General features: G+C 38.9%; 1 protein-coding gene and 2 non-coding genes across 6 annotated transcripts in view; 2 read left to right on the top strand and 1 right to left on the bottom strand.

The window, feature by feature from the left end:
- CLCN5 (Cl-/H+ antiporter 5) overlaps positions 1 to 26,157 on the bottom strand; it is a 228,122-nt gene that overhangs the window by 183,611 nt on the left and 18,354 nt on the right. The gene's annotated exons all lie outside the window — the stretch shown is intronic.
- LOC114005057 (U6 spliceosomal RNA) lies at positions 21,458 to 21,566 on the top strand. The gene has a single exon (XR_003546981.1). It is a non-coding gene; the product is annotated as a U6 spliceosomal RNA (small nuclear RNA).
- On the top strand, positions 25,354 to 25,457 carry LOC114005056 (U6 spliceosomal RNA). The gene has a single exon (XR_003546980.1). It is a non-coding gene; the product is annotated as a U6 spliceosomal RNA (small nuclear RNA).

Here is a 26,157-nt window from a genome sequence, read left to right as displayed (position 1 = left end):
TCACTCGTGCAAGTTACAACCCCTCATGGAAAAAAAAAAAAAAAAAAAAGAAAAGAAAAAGAAAAAAGAAAAAAATAAGCTAGAGAAGGCTTATGGAACTGAGCAGTGGGTTGGCAAAAGAATGACCCTTGGAGACAAGTGCCTGGTACATAGTAAGTGCTCCACAACATTAGCTAAAAACAATGTAATGAAAATAACAAATTTAAAAGTACCATTAAGAAGTACCATAAGAATTTGGGAACCAGCAGTTAGCGTAATGGCTATGTCGCTGGACTCCCACGTAGGCGACTGCGGTTTGAATCCCCGCCCTGGCGGCTTAAAACTCATGCCGGGCGCGTGTGCGTGCGTGCCCAAGATCCCGAGAGGAGAAAGGAGGAGAAGGGATTGCGGTGTGACCATCCCCCCTGAGGGGTGATTTCTCACTTTCTGTCTCTATGTCTCTCTCTGTCTGTCTGGCGAGCGCATGCGCCCTATAGCGAAAACCTCTCAAAAAAAAATTATCACAATCTAGACTACAGATGTATAGAAAAAGATCTTTATACAGGGATAAAGGAGTTTGATAAATACATCAATAACATAAGCAAGAATTCAGGGGGTATGATAATTTCACTTAAGCAAATTAACCTTACCAGCCCCTAGGAAAAAAATCTATTTGCAATTTAATGCAGGCAGTACAGAAGGAAGAAAAGAATGGCTATATTTAAATAACAACATCACAACTTAATAGTCATGTAATCTTGAGTAAGGTACTAAAACTCCCCAAAAAACAACTCCCTCTGTGACTCAGTTCTTTCATCTATAAAATGAGGGTGAAAAATATTTCATAAGGTTGAAGGAATTAATGAGTGAATAATTTTAATGTGCTTAAAACAGAGCCTGGCACATAGTTCCTCCTGTTTAAGTAGAATATAAATAAATAAATACCTACTTGTTTGTTAAAAACAGAAGAAATGCCATGCTTCTAGAACACCTTGGATTTATGAACTCTGAATGAACAACTATAGGGAAAATGGCAAAAATGCCTGATCTCTCGTCTTCCTGCTCAAAAACGGCAGAAGGGGGACCAGCAGATGGTATAATGGTTACATTGCTGGACTCCCACATAGTTGACCATGGTTCGAGTCCTGGACCCAACAGTTTAAACTCATGCCAGGCGTATGTGTGTGCATGCCCAAAGTCCTGATAGGAAAATTGAGAAGAGATTGTGGCATGGCCATCCCCCCTAGAGGATGATTTCTCACTTTCTCTGTCTCTTTGGGGAGTGTACTCACCCTCTTGCAAAAAAAAAAAAAAATGCCAACAGAGATCATTAGATGGGTGTGTGATCTGATAAATGTGTTCTCCAAATTCCAAGGTATGCTGTCCAGCCTCCAGTGTCACTTAAGTCATACCCCTCTTATCATGCTAAAACCACCCTGTTCCAGGAATTACATCTTTCTAGTCCTCTAAGAAGCAACTTTCTGTAAAATTCACTTTCCTTCCTCTTTTGCCCGAGTAAATAGGAAGAGAGGTTTAGCAGGCACATCCCTGGTATGTGGTATGGCCTTTCTCTCTCCCTCTTGACTCAGATCTGTGTCTTGAGTAGTACTTCCATGTGTGCTTCAGATGCAGGCAGCATAGTTGTTCCTTAAAGCTGATAAATACAAAAGTATTTTTCAAGCTATACTTTTCACTAAAATATACTGCCTTTACTTATAATTGGATGGAATTAATGAAGTTTCCTCTGCTTTCTTTTTTTTTTTTTTTTTGAATTGCCAGCAGGCATGCATGTGTGCAAAGGGAGGTGGGGAGAACATTCTCAAGGCCAGAAATACAGAACTGGGCCAGGTTTGAAATTAAATGGATCAGATTTGTATCTTTGGAAAGTTCAAGGGGAGAACAATGTTTAAAAACATAATCAGCTAAAGACCACCAAGGACGGACCTAGAGTCTTAACAAAGTCAGATTTGTCCACTTATCATATGATAAGACACCCTAGAGGAAACATGGAATGCTATCTGACAACAGGGAGGAAGGAAACTTCATGTGGACTCCTGATGAAAGACTGTGAGGAGGGCCTAAGGAAAGTAGGAATCAGTTCTGGATTGATTACTATTTCTGAGGCAGTATTAGGAAAAGTGGGGATAAACAGGTTTGAGTGTTGTTATGAGACAAGAGCAGCTTAAAACTTGGGAATGTTCAGTAACAGACGGAAAGAACAAAGTGAGTTTGGAGGCATCACTGATTAAACAAAAAGCAGAAGTCACTAAAAGAGGGTGTTTTCATTGCATTTTCCAGCTGCTGCATAACTTTGGGAGAAATAATGTTTTCTGTTAACCTTGCAATTATCTCAGTCCAATTAACAGCAGAAATTGCCTATTTATTTTTCAACCCTCAGCTGGGGACCTTTTTTGACTCTTTCAATGAGATAGGCATAGATGCCATGCATCTTCCAGTTCATTTTTAGCCCTGAGAAAAGAATGATATAACCAAGAAGAGCCTGAACTGTATCTCTACTGACTTTGAAAGCTTTGGTAGAAAACTGATAACTTTAGAGACATGTGGAAGTTTTTTAACTCGTCTTCCTGGTGAAGGTCATCACTTTTGACTGAAAGGAAAGATAGGGGAAATGAATATACTGCTACTTAGATGATGCCAAATTAGAATATGGTTTTCTGGACAGTCACTTAGGATCTGATGAATGGATGTCTGAAAAGGAATGAAGGAAATTTCACAAAAGGACCAGAGAGATCCTTTCGCCCAAAAGATCCTTTTGGGGGTACCTCTTTCTTTCTCTCAGAAGAAATAAACTGTTTTAAAAAATAATACTTACTTCACACTATGCTGTTAAGAAAATTATTCAACCAACTACTAAGCTTGAAGAAAGCATTTCACTGGAATTTCCCTAATATGACAAATATACACTTAAAGGAAAATGTTAAGGGAAGTGAAAATACCATCAAGTGTGACATAGAAAGAAAAAACATAGTTGAAGGTATATAGCCTCTCCTTTTTAAAAGAGAAAACAGGAGAAAAGCTCTAAAAATCATAGCTAGGCCTGGCAAAGTCTATATACTGATCTGAAAGTACTGGTAGCAAAGTCACTGGAGTGTCTGAAACACTGGAAAGCAAATACAATCTCACAGTTACCCTCATCAAGAGCTGGTGAAATGGCATCTGGCACTAGATTATAGAAGGCAGTATTATAATAGTTAAGAAGTGTTTTGAAACCAGAATGACCAGGGTCAACTCACTGTGCTGCCTCTTACTTGTCATGTGATCTTGGTCAAGATAGTCACCCTCTCTAAACCTTAATTGGTTCATCTGTAAATTGGATATCAGAATATTTACTTCATGGGGCCAGGCAGTGGCTAGCAATAATGCAATTGGGCCCATACAGGAAAAGTTCTCAATTCATATCCTAGGACTCCCCTATACATGTGGGGCACATGTCTGTGTGCCCACAGTCCATGCTGAATGAGGCTAGGGCTGGATCATGGTATGTGGATCCTTTTGAGGGTCTCTCTCTCTCTCTCTCTGAAGAAATAAACCATTAAAAAAAGAATACTTACTTCACACAAAGCTGTTAATACATATTAAAGGTTAGAATGTATTTAAATATCATTCTCAGTGTATGGCACAGAATAGGCAACCAAAAGGTGGCCACTATCAACAACAACATCATCAACATCATCATCATCATCATCATCATCATCACGTGCAGCGAAAAGATAGTACCATCTTATGGAATTCAACAAACCAGAAGGTAGAAATATGGTATATAACATCTGGTTGAGAATAAAAGCAAAGAGAAAGAAATAATGTTATTTGATCATACTGTGAACTTCCCTAGAACAGAAGGTATAGTACTGAATTATGTTCAACCCTCTCTATACTTCTTTTTCCCTCTAAATAAACATAGGCAGCCCTATGTACACACGTGGGCACAAATGCAAACACATTTTCCCTCCCCTTTTTCTGTACCTCAGGACACATTACTCACCCAATCAAATCTGAAAGTTATGGTGACCCATGGCAGATCAGTTTTTAGTAAATGGAAGGGTAGAGAAGCCATATTTCATGAGCTGAAGACTGACAGATGAGTTAATATAGATGGCTATTTCAACATACTTTGAAATAATGGGAAGGAAAAAGATACCTATTAGCCTATGGAGGTAGTATGATTAAAATGATCTGGAGAGAAGAAGAAAAAGGAACATTCTTAGATATGTTTGCAACCAGAAGAAAAGAGCCCTTTGAGAAAAATACTAAGGATACAAGAGAGAAGAATGATTAATGGAAAAGAATATCTCAAAGGAGGTATCAGGGGACAGGTGAAAAGAAAATTAGGTTAGGTTTGGGGAAAATGATAAAAAAAAAAAGAATAAAAGTAGCCATGGAAATAAATGTTTTTGGGGAAAGGCAGTTGGTGACCAAACAGGATCTCTCTTTTTAAAGAAGTATATAACTCGATTATCTGCTGAGGGGAGTTGAGGACATGAATAACTAAGTTAGACGGCTGGATGGGTATGGTAAGAAAATGGAACAGTTGCAGTGGGAAATTGAAAAATAAACTAGGAATGTGTAAAAAAGGGATTAGTGAGCAGCCATTGAGGATCCAGCTGTGGTTAGAAATCATAGCTTGGTCATGGATATAATCAGCATAGTGAGGCAATTTTCCCTAGTACTTAGTTGGCAGCCTGGGAACAGGACAGAAGAAAACAGGTGCTAAAGAACATCTAGGTTTGGGGATTGGCAAGACAGGTGCAGTGGAACAAGAGGAACATGAGGGAATTTAGGATACTATGGGAATTAATATCAAATGGCTGGTGGTGGGAAATGTTTGAGTGGGAAAGAACACAAACAAGAGAAAACGGAAGGAACCAGAAGTGTAGATGGGGTTGAAGAGGTTCTATGAGATAAGGGATCGGGGGATATAGAAGGCTAGAGGTTTTAGATGGGAATCTGGGTTTCAGAGTTGGAACTATCAGAAATAAAATAGTTCCAGATGGTGACATTAATAAATACAGCCATATGAAGAGGCTGCTGAAGCAGAGTGAAAATAAAGGTAATGTTACTGAAAGTCAAGGAAGCATTATGCTGGGGCATCTGAGGATGTATACATGTAGCCACTAACGTGGTCTAAGATGATGCCAGGAGTCAGAGTAGCATAGAAGACTAAGCCAGAGGCCTTAAAGAATGCAACCAAGTAACGTGGAGATTGGTCTACACCAACAAATAGAGTTGGCATAATACCTGGATAGCATGGGGCCAGCCACTGGCTAGATTCCACATGGCTAAATGTGTGGTTCCTGACCCAGACCCAGCGGCTTGAAAAACACACTGGGTACATGTGCATGTGTGTCCAGAATCCTGGGAGGAGACTGGAGGAGAAGGGATTGTGGCCTGGCCATCTCTCTTGGTTTGGGAGGGAGGGGGCCCTTTCTCATTTTCACTGTCTCTGGCAAGCACATGCACCCTATAGCAAATAAGCAACAACAACAAAACATATGCTAGAACAAATGTCAATGAATAAGGGAAGAAGAAAGTTGTCGAACAAGATTCTGGGACCAAAGGCCAGCTTGAGCTTGAGGAATTATCAGAGAATTAGCAACTTGCATTTAAGAGGGTTATAAAGAAAACGGTCCCATTAAAGGAAAGAATTTCAGGGGAAAAAATGGTTGTGAATATATAGACAATTCTTCGCCAAAGAAGAGTTCTGGAGGGCAAAATTGCTCTGAGAAGGGAATGTTGACCAGGATACAATATGCTTATGAAAGCGGAAAGGCTGTGCTGAATTTACAAGAAGGAAATTTCATGCTTTAGGATGCTGAGGAAGCAACAAAAGGAACTACAAACTAAGTTCAACTGTAACCAAGTTTGACTAAGAAAGAAGAACTGATTGCTGAAAGTAGAAGTGAAAGAAACTTTAGGAAATATGGCCATATCATCTTAGATACTGTTGGGTAGAGAACATGAACAAACAAAATGACATTCCCCAGATATTTAAAATGAGAATTTCTACAGGGTTCCACAGTGACCTTTAAGTGGACTAACGTTTAAGAGGGACAAAATTTAGAGAGAAAACATCTCATAATTTTATCAATCCCCCATGATCTTGAAAGAAAAAAAAAAAAAAAAAAAGGAGAAATAACTAACGAGCACAATGTGACTACACAGAAAACATGCTAGTAAAGCTATAGGAACTAATATAGCTAATAGCAAGTACAGATTTTTCAAGGAAAGATAATCTACCCTGAGTAGAAGATATATGTGAACAGGTGACAGAGAAAAAGCAAGTGAGCAAGCAAAAACACCAGTGGAATGACTCAGTTCCTATTTCTGTTTCATCATAAATGATAAGGATAATTTTTTCAAACTGGAAATGATAGCACAAGCATGAATAAGTATTGGAGCCAAACAGATGCTGCATATCAAGAGTAACAAGCAGTTTGAAATGATTTGAGGTCTGTGAACCCAGATTAAGTATGTCCTATGAAGCCACTGCTGGTAATCTTTGATCATGGCAGACTAGAAAAATGAAGGAAGACTGTGCTTTGACAACTAACAGTCCAACTTTTTTTTCCCACAGGCCATGTGCGCTTGCCAGTGAAAGACAGAAAGAGGGAAAGTAAGAAATTGCCCCCAAGGGAGGGATGGTCAGACCATAATTCCTTCTCCTCCAGTCTCAGGATTTTGGGCATGCATGCACACTTGCCCAGTGTGACTTTCAAGGTACCAGGTCTCAGACTTGAACCACAGTCAGCCATGTAGGAGTCCAGCACCTTGGGACCAGCAGTTGGCGTAATGGCTATGTCATTGAACTCCCATGTACTAGACCACGGTTCAAGTCCCAGACCTGGTGGCTTAAACTCACTCTGGGCGCATGTGCATGCATGCTCAAGATCCCGAGGGGAGAACAGAGGAGAAGGGATTGTGGTGTGGCCATCTCCCCTGGGTGGGGAGAGGGGGTGACTTATCGCTTTCTGTCTCTCTCTGTCTTTCTGGTGAGCACATACGCCCTATAGCAAAAATCTTTCCAAAAAAAAAGAGAGTCTAGCACCTTAACTATCACACCATTTGCTGGCCCCCAACAGTCCAATTTTTGTTTATTTAAGTTATTTTATAAGAGAGCACAAGTGAAAGAGAGTGAGTCTATGGGCAGCAAGGAGGGGACAAGGAGGGTAACCCTTGACATGATCTCTTCAAGCCTTGATCCCTTTCCCTAATCCTCATCAGGGTCTTGGGCACTTGTGCCTTAGCATGTTTCTGGTAGACTCAGATACAAACCCATAGTCAACCATGTGTAGCAGCCCAATTTTCAAAAGCAAGGACATTTCTGAAACAGCTCAGAAAAGAAAGCCTAATGATCTTGATGAAAAACAGTCTAGGGAACCAGCAGTTAGCATAATGGCTATGTCGCTGGACTCCCATGTGGTCGACCGTGGTTCGCGTCCTGGACCTGGTAGCTTAAAACTCACACCAGACACGTATGCATGCATGCCCAGGATCCCGAGAGGAGAATGGAGAAGGGATTGCAGCGTGACCATCCCCCCTGGGGGACGATTTCTCGCTTTCTGTCTCTATGTCTCTCTCTGTCTGTCTGGCGAGCTCACGCGCCCTATAGCGAAAAAAACCTCTCCAAAAAAAAAAAAAAAAAAAGACAGTCTACAGTGAAATAGTATTACATTGTTATGAGCAAGGATCAGGTTATAAGAATCACAGTAAAGTCACTGTTTTTCAAGTTTCAGTAAGTAAAGACATTCTTCCTCATAAAATATGTTCACATGAATGTAGTGAGGCGTGTACTGAACTATTACATAAGATTGATTTGTGATTGATTAAATCAACCTTAACCAAGAGGAATGTTAATGGAACAAACTATTGTTGAGTGAAACAACTTGAATGAACCTGAAGGATATTGTACTGAAATGAAAAGCAACCTCAAAAGTATACATATTGCAGGATTCCATTTATGTGACATTTGTAAAATAATGTAATGATTGAGATAGAGACCAGATTAGTGGTTGTCAGGGGTTAGAGACAGGGAGGAGGAAATAAAGTTGCTATAAAGGGGTAGCACATGGGAGTATTACAGTGATGGTAGAGTTAAATTCCTTGATCATGGTGGTGGTTACATGAAGCTACACGTGATAAAACTGTACTAAGCTTCTTTCTCTCAGCTCAAGAGATTGTACCAATTTCAGTTCCTTGGTTTTGATATCGTACTATAGTCATGTAAGATGTTATCATTGGAGAAGGCTGCAGGAAGGGTGTATGGAATTTCCCTGTAAATTTCTTTACAATGTCTATAATTACTGAATCCATAATTATTTTAAAATAAAAACATTTTTAAAGAATGCTAATTAAGGGACCAGCAGATGGCATAATGGTTACATTGCTGGACTCCCATGTAGTCGACCGGGGTTCGAGTTCCATACCCGGCAACTTAAAATTCACACTAGGCGTGCGTGCATGTGTGTCCCAAATCCCAAGAGGAGAATGGATAAGGGATTGTAGTAGCATAGACAATCCCCCTGTGGGGTGATTTCTTGCTTTCTGTCTCTGTCTGTCTCTCCAGTGTGTGCACACACACTATAGCAAAAACCTCTCAAAAAAAATGAATGCTAATTGAATGTTTTGCTTTTTCCCCACTGATTCCCTCCCTCTTGCCCCCTGTCCACCCTCCTCCCATATTGTCTCTAGTATCTACAGTTGCTCTTCATGCTTTTATACCTTCCAATCTTTCAGTTTCTGCCATAAAATGAGACATCTTTGAATGCACTAATATACAGTATATTTATACTGGGAAAGTTCATTTTTGTATGCTATAAAGATATACAATAATTAAATGTAAAAAATAAGAAAATAAAATTTTTAAGAGAATGCCAATTAATAAATGTCAACCTCACAAAAGGCTATCTAGCTGTACACTTCAGGGCTCTATACTTGGCACTAGTGAAATAACCATTTTTTAACCCAAGTTAACAAAGGTGATAGAAACATGTTTATAACATTTATGAATGATATAAAACATGGGGCACAGCTAAACTTTTTCAAGTAAAACGAGAATCCAAAAATACCAACAGGTTAGACTAGGGACTGAAAAGTAATAGAAGTAAAGGCAGAATTTTTGTATCCCCAGTGCATTCATTAAAGTCCCTGGCACAAAGAAGAGAGCTCAAAGAAATATCTGTGAAAAAACTAAATGAGTGCAAGTTAAAATAAATTCAATAAGTTTAATGGGTGTTCATTTGAAAAGGCTCTTTTAGTCAAATGAGAGATAGCATTCCCTCATTTTGAGTATTCCACTTCATTAACAAGTATATATTTTTCAAGTGAGGACAGAGGTCAATATTATATTATCACTGTGTACTGCACTAGTTGGACAACATATATAAGACCAAGTCAAATACTGGGGGGCATGTTTTAAAGGAGACAATGTAGTCCAAGTAAGGCAATTAAGATGGGTAAGTATAGAGAAATCTTATTACAGAAAAAATACTAGAAGGAATACAAGATATTTACCTTAGAAAAATAGTATATGGAAGATAGATGAGACAAGTTAAATAATAATTATAGTGTAAGCCATGATACAATAATAATAAATACCGCTGTAGGTTATACGGCACTATAATTTACAATGTGCTTTCATATTTGTATCCTTACCTGTCCAATATCTGAAAGGCTGGCAAGTGGGGAAAGGGTTAGGTTTTCTTCTGGGCAGTCTGGTTACAGATTACAGACACATAACTCAATATAAGGAAGTATTTTCAAACATTTCGGTCTTAACATAAATGAACTAATAATAGTAAAAGAAACAAGAATGTGCCAATAGATACAAGTGCTACATACATACTTATTACCTGATTTAATCATAACAATAGTCCTGTGAAGTAGATACTATTATTTCCATTTTACAGATGAAAGAACTAATGCACAGAGGGGTTGAATGATCTGCCCAAGGCTATTAATATAAGAATAGCTAGTCAAGGGACCAGCAGTTAGTGTAATGGCTATGTCGCTGGACTCCCATGTAGTCGACCGTGGTTCAAGTCCTGAACCCCGTGGATTAAACTCAGGCCGGGCGCGTGTGCGTGCGTGCCCAAGATCCCGAGAGGAGAAAGGAGAAGAAGGGATCATGGCATGGCCATCCCTCCTGGGGGGTGATTTCTCGCTTTCTGTCTCTCTCTGTCTTTCTGGCAAACACAAACTCCCTATAGGGAAAACCTCTCCAAAAAAAAAGAAAAAGAAAAAAAAGAAAAGAATAGCTAGCCAAGAGTTGGAGTTAAAATTCAAATTCAGGCACTCCCACACCAGAGTCACTGCTTATGGGTTAACTGGAACACTCACTCACTGAGGTCACTGCAGGGTGAGCAGCCTGCCACCTCAGTCAGAGGCTGCATTAGATCAAAGGTAAGATAATAGGATTCTAGGAATCTTGGATGATAGACTGGTTTGGATTCAAAACCCAGTGTGAAATCCTTCTGGAAGTGCCACGGCTCCAATCTAAGGCTAATATTAGTTCCAGGCCCTAAAGCATGTTATCCAATACTTATAATAGTATCAGGCCCAAAGAGTTAAGAAACACATAAATATTGGGATTGACTTGAGCTTTATCAAAATTTGCAATTTAAAGGTATATTAGAAAATTAGTGTCAACATAATTGAATCACAGAAGAATTTATATACTATTTCCTATTCCAACCCCCCTGCCTTCATCAACTGATGTGACATATATTAAAATCACGAAGTTCACTACAGTTTGACAGCTTTAATTAACAAGTTCTCTTAGCTCAAACCACATAAATTAAGATTTCTACCTCTGGGGAAATAAAACAGTAGGGTTTTCCTTCATTAAAGATTTTAAAAACGAAAGAAACTAGCCATGTTGAAAGTCAGTTTAATAGCTGCTAGGTTGAACTGTCTTTGGAGTACATAGTACATCATTAAAAGTAGAGACATGATGTAAAATATTGGGTCAAACCTAGATGAATGTCTGAAAATTAAATTAGCAGAAAATGCACGAAGGCCACTGCAATAAGCAACCTGAATTCAGAAGTATTTGAATGATCTCAGAATTTTACCAGTGGCTATGCTTATAGAACCTCATGAGGGAGGCTAAAAGGCAGGTGACTATCTAAACACCTAATTATAAAACAAAACAAAACAAAAATGCCAATTCTGTAAAATATAAGCACTTTCTTGGATGTCTGTGTACAACTTCATTCCCATCCTCAGTGTTCTAGCTGGAAATTAAGGAAAAGGGTTACAACTAAGGGCTATAGAGTTTTGACAGCTTTAGAAACACAGGCAGCAATCAGCTCACAGTGGAATGAGGCTCAGGGGACATAACCTGGAAAATGCAGCTAGCTAGGTGGGTGGTGGGTAGGATTCTATTATTTACTTAGATACACAGAGAAGTTAAGTGACCTGTCTTATGTATTATATGAAATGTGTTAGTAACAGACCCCAGAGTCAAACCCACATATATCTGCCTCGAAGGAATGAACACTAGTCCATTAATCATAAGAAACATCTCTGCTATGAACCAGCCCAGTGACTATGGAAAAATTTACAACCAAAGGCTCAAATTCCCCATCTACAAACTAAGAGAGGTGGCTTTTGAGGTGGGGTGAGGTGGTCATTTTCTATATTATCCTAAAGGAAATACCAGACAGATTCAAGATTTAAGTGTAATTATTATAAAATCATTAACTATCACTATGAGAAACAGGCCCATCCTTAACATTTGCAAGGTCAGGGACAAAAATATAAATATAGACTGTTACTTATTTCTGCCCTTTCCTTGACTCCTTGCTATACAGCTTGGCCTCCCCTGTGTGGACTACCCCATCCAAACATCTAAGCTCCACCCATACATTTTTCACAGTAAATCAGTATCCCTCACACTTGGGCAAACTCAAATCTATGGAATGGTGAGAGGATAGACCCAAGAAAGAGGCCCTTGCAAGCCCTAAAAGCAGATGGAACAGAAAATTTTTAGCTTCCAAGTACCTGCAGCAGGATCTGGAAGAAACAAGTAGAAGTTCTAGGTAAACACATCTTCTATGCCCTTACCTTATTCCTTACCCTAGGGTAAGAGACATGTAAAGTATAAACTACAAAGGAAAAGGAGTCTATGAGTGAGAGAGAGATTTTCTGATCACATTAAAAATAGAAAACTTCTCTGTCTCTTGCTCTCTCACTTTCTCTCAGTGAAGGAAATACTGGATCATCAGAAAAGTCATGACACATTTTTGCATAGAAAAATACATCATGACTTTTCCAACAACCTAATAAATAAATAAACTTTCAAAAGGGGGTAGGGTAGGTGGTGTCACAGTAGTAATGCAACTAGATCCACATAGGAAAACTCCTAGGTTCATGCCCGGGGACCTCTCTAGGCATGCTCAATACACACAGATGCCACCTGAGACTTGGGGGGTAGACTGCAGCATGAAGACTCTGTTCTGTCGGGACCAGCAGTTAGCGTAATGGCTATGTCTCTGGACTCCCATGTAGTCGACCGCAGTCCGAGTCCTGGACCCATTGGCTTAGACTCATGCCGGGCATGTGTGCGTGCATGCCCAAGATCCCGAAAGGAGAATGGAGGAGAAGGGATTGTGGCATGGCCATCCCCCTGGGGGGGTGATTTCTTTCTGATCACTTTCTGTCTCTCTGCCTCTCTGTCTGGAGAGTGCACGCGCCCTATAAGAAAAAAAAAAAAAAAAGAAAAAAAAAAGAAAAAATGGGAAAAAAAAAACCTCTCAAAAAAAATTGAAAAGAAACATTTGTAACATTATGAGAAAAAATTACTATTCTTAATAATTAAATAACTTATAAATCAATTAAAATGTGAATACCCCAAAAGAGTCTAAAATATAAGTATATGAAGAAAGTTCAACCTAACTAGTAATTAAAAGAACACTGTGACAAAAAGCCTCTTTTGACTTATCAAATGGAAAAGTATTTTCCAAATGATAATAGGCCAGGTTGGCAAAAGTTCAGTGAACTACTGCTGAGAGTTTAAACTGATCAACATTTCCCTCCTATCTAATCAATTCTACTTTTTATAATTTATACTGAAGAAACAAGGATGTTCACAGTGATTTAACTATATGGATGTTACTGTAACACTGGTAATGGCAGGGAATAACTGGAAACAGTTTAAATGTCCAACAACAGAAGACTAGTTAATAATTCATAGTAAGTACAGCAGCAAAATGGAGTAGTCAAAAGTGTTACTACAGATGAAAAGCCGACAATATAGAAATATACCCACAATATAAAGAAGGAAAAAGGCAGTTTATAAAATGGTACAATTCATTTTATTGTTCAAGTTATACACACACATGATCTAGAAAGCTATACACACAGGTGTTAACAATGCATTGCTCTAAATTGGGGATGTTAAAATTTTCTGTTTTGGGCCAGCCAGGTGGCATGGTAAGGCGGCTGAATTCCACATAGCTGAGTAAACAGTTCTAGTCCCAGACCTATGCTGGCTCCCATATGCTGACTATGGTTTGAATTTCCAGCCTCAAACACACCAGGCATACATGTACCCAAGATCCAAAAGGCCAGAGGACTGGAAGAAGGAGGTTGAGGCATAACCAGACCCTGTGGAGAGTGTTCCTCTCTCTTTTTCTCACATATGTGTACATGTGTTCTATCATTAATAAAGAAAAGAGTAAAAACAGTTATGGACACTGTAGACAGTGTGGAAGGAGGGTGGGAAAGGGGAAGAGTATAAGGAAGGAAATCAGGGAGAAAAAATAGAGAGGCAAGATATTTGTGGGACACAGAAATGGTTTATTGCCTGTTAATGAGAACGTGCACAGTATTCTTAACTGGACTGGTCTGAGGTGTATTTCATGTTGGGTAAATTCTCTTAATAAAAGCCAAATGATATATAGTGACTGAATGTTTAAAAGTAATAATAATAAAATGAAAAAAAAAAGAAAAAGAAAGAAAGAAAAGAAACTTTAAATAAAAAATAAAAGTAGAGTCAGCAGGTGGCATGGTGGTTAAGACACTAGATGCCACATAGCTAACTCAGCAGTTCAAGTTCAGGACCCAGCAGCTTGACAAACACACTAGGCACATGTACATGTATGTCCATGATACTGAGAAGAACTGGAGGAGAAGGGATTGCAGCATGGTCATCCCCCTGGGGGGTGATTTCTCACTTTTCCTCTCTGTCTCTGGTGAGTACAAGTGCCCTATAGAAAAAAAAGTTTAAATATATTTAAAAAAGTAAAAAGAAACAGATGAAGCTAACTTTTTTTTGAGAGTTTTTTTTTTTTTCACTATAGGGCGTGTGCACTCACCAGACAGAGAGAGACAGAGAGACAGAAAGTGAGAAATCACCCCCCAGGGGGATGACCATGCTGCAATCCCTTCTCCTCCATTCTCCTCTCAGGATCTTGGGCACGCACGCACACGCGCCCAGCGTGAGTTTTAAGCCACCGGGTCCAGGACGCGAACTGCAGTCGACTATGTGGGAGTCCAGCGACAAAGCCATTACGCTAACTGCTGGTTCCCAGATGAAGCTAACTTTAATGCCACATTTTATTCAACTCAACACATCCAAGATATTATTTCAACATGTAATCAATATTTAAATAATGAGATATTTTCATTCTTTTAATCATACTAAGTCTTTGATATCCAGTATGTATTTTACACTTATCTCAATTCATACAAGGCACAACTTACTAGCTGTAAAATCTAATTACTTAATTTCTCTTTGCCTCAGTTTCCTCAACTTTAAAATGGGGATAATAATAGTATTCATCTTAAAAAACTATATTGAGGTTTAACAATACAATATGTGTAAAAGGCTTAGTACCTGGCAAATTGTTAAGAGCTCAATAAATATTAACTACTATTATCATCATAATTATCATCCATTTATGAAAAAACTCAGTTAAGTAAAAAACAAGGATATTTCCCAAGTTCATAAAGCAAATCAATGCTGGTTTAAAAGACTGTCTTTTAAATGGCTGTCCATTAAATCATGCAGAGCAGCTGGGAGCAATGAAAAATCATATTTTTCACTCATTTAAAATTCCAAAGTGCTAACCAAATGGAATTTGGGAGTCAGTCCAAAAGGCAATGTTCTTCAAAATGGTCATTTAGAGAAGGCCATGCAGCTGTGTTATACTAATGGTTCTTTCACCTTACCACTTCCTTTAAGTTCTGACCCACTTGTTATAATATTTTATCATGTTAATAGGTGAAAAAGTTTAACTTTTTATGTTTTACTCCATTATTTTGGGTTACTTTTGTTGTTATTTTTTGTTAGATCACTGGAAAGATTGAATATTCTTGCATAAACTTGCAAAATACCCAGTATTAAGATCATCCAATCTTTGACATACTTGACTGTGTTCTTCAGAAGACTCAAAACAGAGAAGATATGATACAGAAGTGATAGCTAGATTGAAGGAATAATGGTTTCAGAATCAAGGGAACTGATTTCTGTCTTTGGATCTATGAATAAATCACTACATAACCTCAGGCAACCTCTTAAACTCCTGAGCTGCATCTCAGTTTAAGATAAAATCTACTTAAGACTCAGTATTAAAATTCAATACCTCAAGATAAAATTACATCAAGTCTTAATATTCTCGTTTATCTATCTTTAAGTTTTCTGGCAGTAAGCTCCCATTGAAAAAAAATGAGCTCTGACTAAGTTTGGGACAATCTACTTAAATATCCAAATAATCAGAATACCTATAAAATCAAATGAATGGTTCATCTATCTGACATTTACGCTACTATCAAAAATCCAAGAAATTGTCATATCTTTCTGCTTTCAACTAGGTAGCAAGGTTAAAATTTACAGGACACAAGGTCCCAGCCATGATAATGTACACTGGACACTGCTGTTAGGCAGGCTGAAGACACAAGAGAGGCCTGAGTTCAATTCCTTGTCCACCATAAAGAGCCAGGCACAGTGGTGCTCGCTTGTAGTCCCAGCTACTTGTGAGGCTGAGGGCAGGAGGATTAAAAGCTCGCATCCATCATAAGCAACCAAGTGAGACTCTGTTTGAAAGAGCCTGTGGTCCCAGCTACTCAGGAGGTTGATGCAGGAAGATTACAACACAGAACCTTCCAGCTACTCAGGAGGTTGATGCAGGAAGATTTTAACACAGAATCTGCCTTTAAAAAAAAAACAAAAAAAAAAACAAAAAAAAACAAAAAAAAAACCCTCCACCACATACATACAAAATAAGGAAGAAAAAAGGAATTATAGGACATCAGCATAAACACAAAGGGGCATATATGTTCACCTCCATAGATCTCCTCCTCTACCCTTTACCGGATGATGGTTCCTCAAGCTCCATTATTACTGACACCTTGAGTCAGATAATTCATTTTATGAGGTGGCCTATGCACTGTAGGATATTTAACAGCTTCCCTGGCCTTTTCCACTAGATACCAGTAACACCTCCCCTTCCATCACTGAAAGAACCAAAAATGTCTCCAGACATTGGTAAGTGTCCCCAGAGAGGCAAAACTGCCCTCAAGAGAGAACCAGTACTATGGCTCCTCTACCATGGCTACCCTAAACTCATTTGGAATTAAGTTTATGCAGAGACCTGCAATTTCAATGTATCACTGGTCATGACATATCTTCATTAATACAACATGCAATGATCAACTCTCATTAGCGATCTGGATTTTCAAAAAGCATAACCTTTCCAGTTAATTTGCATTTAATACACATTTAGTGAAATATACTTTTGCAAAATGACCTATTATATATTCTAGTTTATCCATGCATCGCTTTATTAGCCAAAACAATATTCTCACACAAGTGGTATTTTAGTAGCTAATATTTTAGACTAAGATATTTAAATTTTAGAATCCAAAATATATTTCTTTAGTGTTGGCACCTTGACTTTCATTTACTGGCCAAAGTTTTTAATATACCACACATCTACCATCCCATTCTCTTCCACCAAGTCCTCATATATTCTGTTACTCACTGAATTGCTTACTTCTACTAGTTCCCAACATTTAGACCCTACACCCAGTCACCCACCTTGTCATCTGAAGCTTTTTTTTAAAAGATTGTGGGGTTTTTTGCTCACCAGAAAAAGAGAGAAAGGGAGAGAGAGAAAGTGAGAAATCACTCCCCAGAGGGGATGGCCAAACCCAAATCCCTTCTTCTCCATTTTCCTCTCAGGATTTTGGGCATGCAGGCATACATGCCTGGCATGATCTTCAAGCCACCAGGGGCAGGACTAGAACTGCAGTCAGACATGTGGGAGTCCAGTGCCTTAACCACCATGCCAAATGCTGGCCATTCTCATCTAATGGCTTATCAGAGGGCAAACTGGGAAGGAATACTAATAAGAGCTTATTAGCCACGAGACAATAGGATCAACCAAACATATAATGAATGTCTACTCTTTAATGCTATGGGGATACAAAAAGAAATAATTTAAGACATGAAAAGAACCACAGAATAAAAAGGACCATAGAAATTACCACATGCCCAATGTCATTCAGTTACCTTACTTGATATGCTGTTAGTGGAACATCTGAGAAGGGTATCCGATTACAGTCATAGATTAAAACTACAGTTCAGAGCTACAATGACAGACTTGGGATTTAACGCCTGGAAGAAAGGACACCAGCCTGGTGATGGTGGTTATCTCTGAGGAAGAAGTTGAAAGGGCATTTTACTTTATACTGTAAATGCTCCTATATTACTTTTAAAGTTAGAAAGGTAATTGTTGTTTCTTCTATAACTGGAAAAAAAAAAGTCAAGAGGGTAGATGAAATCTCAGGGAAAAGAAGTATAAAGAAAGAAAAAGCAGGGACCAGCAGTTAGTGTAATGGCTATGTCACTGGACTCCCATGTAGCCAATCGCAGTTCAAGTCCTGGAACCGGTGGCTTAAACTCACGCCGGGCGCGTGTGCATGCATGCCCAAGATCCCAAGAGGAGAATGGAGAACGGATTGTGGTGTGGCCATCGCCCCAGGGGGGTGATTTCTCGCTTTCTGTCTCTCTGTCTTTCTCTGTCTTTCTGGCGAGCGTACACGCCCTATAGCAAAAATGTCTCCAAAACAAAAAAGTAAAAAAAAAAGAGAGAGAGAAAAAGAAAGCAAAGGATTTATCCTAAATATGGACAAAATTAAGGGGTAGAAGGAAGCATAATAATGGAGCAGAGGCTGGCAGAAAAAGAAAAAAACTCACCCCCACACATATACAGACAAAATAAGGAGGAAAAAAAATGAATTATAGGGCATCAGCATAAATACAAAGGGGCATCAATGTCCACCTCCATGGATCTCCTCCTCTACACTTCCCTGGATGGTGGTTCCTCAATCTCCAGCATTACTGACATCTTGAGTCAGATAATTCTTCATTTTATAAAGAGACAGGCAGGGGAGTAAAACACTGTGGCCAAGGAAGAGAGGTTTCAAGAAGGAACCAATTAATAGAATCAAAAATGGAAAAGGGGAGAGAAATAAGATGGCAGAACAGAATTTAGACACCCACACCCCGCAAAAAAAAAAGTCTTATCTCTTTTGAGTTTATTTATTTCTTCCATGGGAAGAGGGGAAGCCAACAGTCCCAACAAGGTTTTCACACCATGATCCAACCCAGCTTCAGCTAGCTCCGGATCACTGGGCATGTGTGTGCCTGGTAGGCTCAGGGAGGTCTCTGAATACAAATTCAAAACCTTCTCATATGTCTTAGAAAATGTTGCATTTTGCTACTGTGCCACTGCCCAGCCCCTGAAAGAGACTTCTTAAAAATCCTCACCTTCACCCTATATCACACCCCTCAATCTCTGAGAAAACTGAAGCCCAGAAAGGTAAAGTGGATGGCCAGATAGGTACTGGTAGCTAGACAGCACAGCAAAGGGGAACCAGATGTGTTTATGGACAGCATAGTGAATGGATCCAGTGGAAAGGAAGAGAAGAAGATGTCATAAGTAAAGGGGATACTGAATTAGTAGTGCCTGGAATAGACAGGAAGACATGGGACTGAAGGTAGATGCAAACAGAAATAATACAATTTTTCCTCTGAGACTGTATAACTGCTTCCCTTCTTACTTGAAAATTTTTTTTTTTTGAGAGGTTTTTGCTATAGGGCGCATGCACTCGACAGAAAGAGAGAGAGAGACAAAGAGACAGAAAGCAAGAAATCACCCCCAGGGGGGTTGGCCATGCCGCAATCCCTTCTCCTCCTTTCTCCTCTTGGGATCTCGGGCACACATGCACACGCTCCCAGCGTGAATTTATGCCACCGGGTCTGGGACTTGAACCACGGTTGACTACATGGGAGTCCAGCAACATAGCCATTACACTAACTGCTGGTCCCATCTTACTTGATTTGTTACATTAGGAGGTAAGAGGAATCCCCAAAACAAAAGTATTTGGATTTCCCCAGAATTCTACCCTTCTTCTCTCAAAGTATTCCCATACCCTAGACACCATACACCATCTACACATAAAGGATTCCAAAATTTCTATTCTAACCCAGACTCTCTCCTAAACTCCAGGCCCAAGGGAGATAAGCATCTCTACTTGGATATTTTACAGATACCCAAAGTGAAATAATCATTTCCACAGCTCTGTTCTAACTCCAGCACTGTCTCCAGTGGAAGACCCTCATGATAATTTTAGGCAAATTACTGAACTTCATCTCTCATTATTTCTTAATAAGCAAGATTAAAAACCATCTGCCAGATGACAGCAACATTAGAGCCACAGCTGTTAAAGCAGTCTTACCCAGTAAATATTAATGAATAGATTGATACTAAGTTAGAAAGCCTTCAACTAGCCTGATTCAGATTTATGCCAAATATGGCATATAGACCATAAATTAACCCCCAGTAATGCCTACATCCTTATATTCATGTCTTTGTATAATCTCCTTTTCCTAAGTGTGAATGGGACTAATGACTAGGATCTAATAAACAGATTATGGCAAGGGTGATGGGATGTCACTCCTCTGAATAGGTGTATGAGGGTACTTCAAAAGGTTCTTGGTGGGACCAGGCAGTGGCACAATGACGGCATGACTGGGCCCATGTGGGAGGAGCGCTGACTTCACATACCAAGGCATTCCTTTCACATACCATACCTGTCCTTTCACATACCAGGACACATCAAGCACATACACACGCCTATGGTCTAGGTGAGTTGAGACTGGGAATGGATTGTGGCATGAAGATCCTGTTGGGGATGCCTTTCTGTCTCTTTCTCTGAAGAAAAAAACTTTTAAAGTTCATAGAAAAATGGAATTAAATACATTTTGTTACTAAAATTATTTTGAAATCCATGCATAAATTTTTCATAATATGCATTCTTCATGATCTTATTTTTTTTTTAGAGAGATTTTTGCTATAGGGCCCATGAGCTTGCTGAAGAGACAGAAGGTGAGAAATCACCCCTGTGGAGATGGTCACGTCACAATCCCTTCTCTCCCATTCTCCTTTCGGGATCTTGGACACACATACACATGCACCCAGTGTGAGTTTTAAGTCACCAGGGCTGGGACTTGAACCGCAGTCAACTACATGGGAGTCAAGCGATATAACCATGATGCCATCTGCTGGTCCCTTCCTGAACTTTTTAAAGACCCTCCCTCATATATGTGTGTTTGTGTATATCATATACATATATGAGTCCTTCTTGCTAGTATAAAAGAGACTTTATCTTTTGCTGGCCTTGAAGAAGCAAGTTGCTATTATATAAACAACCTATAGTTTAGGTAGGGGCAGCTAGCCCCTAGGATCTGAAGGTCTCAATCTCACAACCACAAAGAACCAAATTCTACCAACAATCACATGAACTTAGAAGAAGGCCCTGAACCTGAGATGATACCCCAAATTCTACCAACATCTTGACTATAGTCTGTGAGACCCCGAGCAGAGGACTCAGCTGACAAGACAAACTCCTATCTTACAAAAACTATGAGTTAATAAACAGGTATTTTTATGAGCAGCTAAGTTTTTAGTGACTTATTATATTGCAATAGAAAACTAACACACCAAGTGATATTTTATTAATTACTTGGATAAATATACCTATGAAATATGTATGATAATAAAGCTAAAACCAACAAGATAAACAAGAAATGAAATTGTAACTACACAAAAGTTTAAGTTAAGATAAAGAGAAAAGTTCTTCTTTTAAATACTAGAGGAATCAGCAGTTGGCGTAATGGCTATGTCGCACTAGACTCCCATGTAGTTGACCACGGTTAGAGTTCCGGACATACATTTTGTTACTTAAAATGGTAGCTTAAAAAACTCACACTGGGCATGCCCAAGATCCCGAGAGGAAAATGGAGCAGAAGGGATTGCTGCGTGGCCATCCCCCCTGGGGGGTGATTTCTTGCTTTCTGTCTCTGTCTTTCTGGTGAGCGTATGCGTCCTATAGCTAAAACCTCTCCAAAAAAAACCAAAAAACAAAAACAAACAAACAAACAAGATTTAAAAGCATGCTCACTTAGACAGCATATATACTAACACTGAAATGATAGAGAATATCATTAGCATGGCCCCTGCACAGGAATGACATGCAACTTGAAAAACATTCCATCGTTTTTTAAAAATTAAAGGAAGAGGAACCAGCAGTTAGTGTAAAGGCTATGTCGCTGGACTCCCATGTAGTCGACCACGGTTCAAGTCCCAGACCCAGTGGCTTAAACTCACACTGGGCACGTGTGTGTGCGTGCCCAAGATCCTGAGAGGAGAATGGAGGAGAAGGGACTACAGCATTGGCCATCCCCCCAGGGGGTGATTTTTCGCTTTCTGTCTCTCTGTCTCTCTCTGTCTTTCTGGCGAGTGCACACACCCTATAGTAAAAACTTCTCAAAAAAAAAATTAAAGGAAGAAAGTAAGACACTTGGAGAAAAAAGTGGATCTTTGGCTCATTATAAGCTCATAGTAAGACATAACTATCAAAAATGCAGTATTTGAGCCAGATTAACAGAGCATAACATACAAATGTCTTAGTGTGCTATGTGAATTGGTCAAATCAAATCAATAAATACTTCCTCAATTTAAGACATTAGGGGAAATAGAATAGAGTGACACATAAACTATATTCCTGTTTCTCAAGTTCCTTTTATTCTATCTGGGGAACTAAAATAAATATATAAAAAGTTAAACCATAGTAGAATTTAAATAACAGTTTAAGAAAACAGAGAAAGGATGTTACAAAGCTGGCATTACAATTCATCTGCAACTAGCTAAAGGCAGTAACAAAGCAGGAGTTGAGGGAGGTAATACATAATTATTAATGTTAATGATTATTGTTCTGCAATATGAAAAGTGAGTGTATTCAACAAAAGGATTCATTTTCACATTATTGAGCATGAGGACTCAAAGAGGATGGGAGAAGGAAGAGAGTCTGAGGAAAGACATTAAGGAGAAAAACAAAGGCAAGACATTTATGGGACACAATAAATTACTATCTATTGATGATAACTTGTATAGAATCCCCAACTGGAATGGTGTGAAGTGGCCAGCACACATGCCCTATAGCAAAAACCTCTCCAAAAAAAAAAAAGTATGTATACTGGTTAAACCGTTTGTTCAATAAAGGGTTGTTACAAGGATTTAATAAGATAATGTATATACATATAACCAGCTTGACATAACACTTGGAGAAAAAAGTGGATCTTTGGCTCATTATAAGCTCATAGTAAGACATAGCTATCAAAAATGCAGTATTTGAGCCAAAGTAACAGAGCATAACATACAAATGTCTTAGTGTGCTATGTGAATTGGTCAAATCAAATCAATAAATACTTCCTGGATATATTTCTCAAATTTCCCTGACACTCTACTGGCTGAAATCATATCTCTAACATCACCAACTATAGAAGAACCTAACCATGCCACATTAATTAGATCATCAGGAAAGTCATGAAGTATTTTTCTATGACATATTTTTCTATTTTCCATTTTTGCATAGAAAAATAACCCAAAGTTTCCTTCTTGCGCAACTGCTCACCATCCTGATTGTTTTGAGGTAGCAGTGGAGGACAGATTCAAGGAGCTGTGGTCCCAAGAACACTCAGTAACTAAGAGCATAGATTCTATAATTAGACTGATTTGGACCCAGGTACTACCAGTTACCATCTCAAAATATTACTCAACTACTTTATACCTCAGTTCCTACCTCTTATATAGTTATTGTGAAGATTAAATGAAATAATCCATGTAAAAAACTTAAAAAAGCATGTGGTTAGTACTCAGTAAGTGATATTGTTATTTCTTTCTTGGCCTTTAATCACAATAATGTAGAATGACATGGGAGGATTCCAGGTTCATATGCAGAGACCTCCCTGAGCATACCAGGCACATGCATGCCCATGACCCAGGGCTGGCAGAGGCTGGGGGTGGATTGCAGCACCAAGACCCTGTTGAGAGTAATGTTTCTCTGTCTCTGTCTGTCTGTCTGTCTGTCTCTCACTCTCTGCCTCTCCCACTCATGGAAGAAATAAATAAACTTAAAAACAAAGAATACTGAGGAGTGAGAAATCTCAGCAACATCCTCTATACAGGTTCTCAACACATACAATGTCCAGCCCACTCATACCTTAGGGTTTTCGCTGTCTGTCTAGGAATGTGTATTTCTTCTGATTCCTCCCTCCTTCATGCCTGATCCACCCTGGGGGCATTTCTTTTTTTTTTTTTTTTTTTGAGAGATTTTCACTGTAGGGCGCGTGCGCTCGCCAGACAGACAGAGAGAGACATAGAGACAGAAAGCGAGAAATCACCCCCCAGGGGGGATGGTCACGCCGCAATCCCTTCTCCTCCATTCTCCTCTCGGGATCTTGGGCACGCACGCACACGCGCCCGGCGTGAGTTTTAAGCCACCGGGTCCAGGACACAAACCACGGTCGACTACATGGGAGTCCAGCGACATAGCCATTACGCTAACTGCTGGCTCCCACCTGGGGGCATTTCTAATAGTTTATTTAATCACCAACAAAGGCGAGAATCTTCCTGTCTGGTTCTTCTGGTTCTCTATCCATAATCTCCAAGTCCAGGTTCAACCCCAAATCACACCCTAGGCAACTTTTCAGGCTTTCTGGTTCCCACTACCAAAAAAATTCTCAAAAGTTGCATCCTTTATGGTTCTCACCTTTCTACTCTCACATAATGCCTGAAATCACATAGCCTTTCTCCTTTATCACAATTGTTCCCATCACTCTAGTTTATCCTAGAGTAAAATTTGTCTTGTCTTTTTTTCCCTTTAAGCTTTTGCCATATGGTGTATGTGCTTGCCAAAGAGACAGAGAAAGGGAAAAATGAGAAATCACCCCTTACCCCCACAAGGGGAATGGTTATGCTAGTCCCTTCTCCTCCATACTCTTCTTGGGATTTTAGGCATGAATACACACACACCTGGTGTGATTTTCAAGCCACTGGGTTCAAGACTTGAACCATGCAGTCAGCCATGTGGGATCTACAAATTTAACCATCACACCACCTGCTGGCCCCTGTCTTGTTTCTTAATCCAATATTAAGTTTTCCACTATTTCCTAGCTAAAATTCCAAATACTGTATTAGCAAACTAAGGTTGGTTAACACAGGATAGTGACTGTTGTCTCTGAATACCCACAACTGCATAAAGGAACTCTTCATTATAACAAATCAAGAGGGAATTCAGATGGACATACCTTTGACTTCCTGCATCCCAGACAAAAGCCCCCTTTGTGGGAAGAGTGGGCTTAAATGATCTTGAAGGATCTAAAAAATTAATTTAATCAAAACTTTATGCCATAAGTATTAGGCAATTTAGCTCTTCTCTACTTCAAACATTAGTAGATACCTGCATCTCTCCTAAGGTCCTTAAACAAACAGCTTGAGAAATTGTAGCCTAGCATTCCCTTATAACATATAAACAAGTTGAACAAGAACAAAAGCCATTATTCTAGACACTGAGACATTTATTTCATTTTTAAATTGTAGTTTGGATTGCAATTACTATGATACTTATGTATTAAAACACCCAGAGATCAAACTAATGACATTATTGCAATAGTCTCATCAAAAAAATAAATAAAATCATAATTTTTACCTAATTTGATCTTATTTATTTTCTTACCCTTAAGTTTTAACAAAATATCAGCTCCCCAAAGCCCTCTGGCCATGATGATTCCTTGATAGCTTTCAGAGGCCCTTAGTTTTCCCAGACTTGACTTCCTGTGCTTCAGACCTGACCTCTCGCCTCAACCACTATTATACCTTTTATTTCTTAGTATGAATTAACAGTTTAAAGGAAAGAATCTAGTGGGGTATGGTTTTTATTTCAATGTATTATTTAAAGGTATTATAGATTGTTACAAACAAGTCAAGCAGTACAGAAATGAAAATGTTAGTGCTCACTTCAGCAGCACATATACTAAAATTGGAACAATACAGAGATTAGAATGGCCCCTGCGCAAGGATGACACGCAAATTCGTGAAGTGTTCCATATTTTTGATGAAACAGCATTCTCTGATTTGACTAAAATATTGCTGCTTTTCTTCTAAGCTTTGTTGTCCGATTTTAAGGATTTTTGTCCTGTCTTGAGCTGTCAATGGATTCATGTACCTACTATTTGAACAGAATACTAACCTGTTTCTAGGCCTTAAGTTTCAAGGAAATATCCTTACCAGTTCAAAACTGCTTTTCTTGAAACCATCAGCTGAACTTGCTATTGTAAGTAGTTAGATTACTTATGATATTGTGTGATAAATGAAATTTTGGGGGAAAAGGAATTGAAGATAACTGTAGACAGGAGAGATAGTGTAATAAGAGAGTGCAATAGGGCAGAGGGTCAGACATGGGGTAAAAAACATACATACACAGAAGTAGAAATGGAATATTATGGATGATAACATTCATGATTAAGCCACTATCCAGTTTATTCTAGATGGGAAACCACATTTAGTATGTTGTAATGATGCTCAGGGAATGAATGTGAATTAATAAAAAAAATTTTTCAGTAGAATAAAAAAGGCATTAAAAATACCTATCTGATGACTGCAGTAAGCTTATTTAGCCCTAGGTAGGTGCTACTTTATAGTATGTTCATTCTATTCACTGAGGTTTATGCCTAAAGTCAGACTTGTGTTCATGGATATGTATATTTCAGCTGTGCTTGCTATTGAAAATATTTAGATTTATTAAGATATTTAG

The sequence above is a fragment of the Tupaia chinensis genome, unplaced genomic scaffold (genome assembly GCF_000334495.1).
Source record: "Tupaia chinensis unplaced genomic scaffold, TupChi_1.0 Scaffold141414_1, whole genome shotgun sequence".
Lineage (NCBI taxonomy): Eukaryota > Metazoa > Chordata > Mammalia > Scandentia > Tupaiidae > Tupaia > Tupaia belangeri.
This window is presented reverse-complemented; position numbering and strand designations above follow the sequence as displayed.